A 1,181-nucleotide genomic window follows, 5' to 3' on the forward strand; every position below is an offset into this window, starting at 1 on the left:
TTACTCCTCTCTTCTCCAGACTTGCATAAGAACAAAAAAGATCTGCTTGTGCAAAGGGAAAGTCACCTTGAAGGAGAGAGAGAGAGAGAGAGAGAGAGAGAGAGAGAGAGAGAGAGAGAGAGAGAGAGAGAGAGAGAGAGAGAGAGAGAGAGAGAGAGAGAGAGAGAGAGAGAGAGAGAGAGAGAGAGAGAGGAATAACTAGCAGAGGGATGAATCTCATGTTGACTGAATCAGGCACATTCCTATGTGTTTGTTGCTTACAGATTCAGTACGTAAACGTTATGCCCTCTTTGTTTTCGTGTAACTAGATCATTTTCTAATCTTTTTTCTTCTAGATTTCCTTGTTCGTAATGGCTTAATTTGATTAAATTCATCTTTTCAAAAATGCTTGTAGAATTCTTGTGCGAATACTGTATACTGCATTTAACAGCATTTCTATCAATCATCTTTCTTTAATTCAGGTGTTTGCTGTATTAAAGCAAAAATAAATTCGAGTCAATTATTTCTAGCAAACAAACAATTTAATATGAATATCGTGTAGCCACTTTAGCAAACCTCCATTACCAGAATGCAACAACCGATGTTAGATTGTAAAATCGTGAATAGACACGCAAAATCCATCTAAGATCACTGGCCGAAATAGCTCAGTTGGGAGAGCGTTAGACTGAAGATCTAAAGGTCCCTGGTTCGATCCCGGGTTTCGGCAGTTTTTTTTTCTCGCCTCACAGTACCGAGCTGGTGGCTGGTGCACACGTAAAGTTTAGTTCCATCACACACATACCTGTAGTTTTCAAATACGCCTGCCCTGAAGGACTTGGTTAGCTGGATCAGGTGCATTTAGTTAGGGTGGAGTCGCGTGTTGGTCTCTGTTTTATGCAGCGTGCAGTACATATTGTGACCTGATGATGACGCTGTAGTATTAGTTCATTCTTAATCGCCACTGCGATTGTTCTTTAAGAGCGCCAGAGGGCGATGTTTTTCAACCATTCAGTAGTCTTACCACTTAGAAAACGTTAGAAAGACCGTGTACTTGTGTTGACTGCTGACCAGAAAAGCATGGAAGTCACTGGACTGCAGAATGATTTTACGGTACAGTACCTTTAACGGATTGAACCTAGTGTACCTGTTTTGATAAATACAGCTCAACTGACTGAAGTCGTCTTATCTTGTGCTTCACAATG

General features: G+C 40.8%; 1 non-coding gene across 1 annotated transcript; it reads left to right on the top strand.

Moving 5' to 3' along the window:
* Positions 1-633: 633 nt before the first annotated feature.
* trnaf-gaa (transfer RNA phenylalanine (anticodon GAA)) lies at positions 634-706 on the top strand. Its single transcript has one exon. It is a non-coding gene; the product is annotated as a tRNA-Phe (tRNA).
* The last annotated feature ends 475 nt before the right edge of the window (positions 707-1,181 follow it).

Source organism: Rhinichthys klamathensis, unplaced genomic scaffold (genome assembly GCF_029890125.1).
Source record: "Rhinichthys klamathensis goyatoka isolate OS25496 unplaced genomic scaffold, OSU_Roscu_1.1 h1tg000109l_1, whole genome shotgun sequence".
Taxonomy (NCBI): Eukaryota; Metazoa; Chordata; class Actinopteri; order Cypriniformes; family Leuciscidae; genus Rhinichthys; species Rhinichthys klamathensis.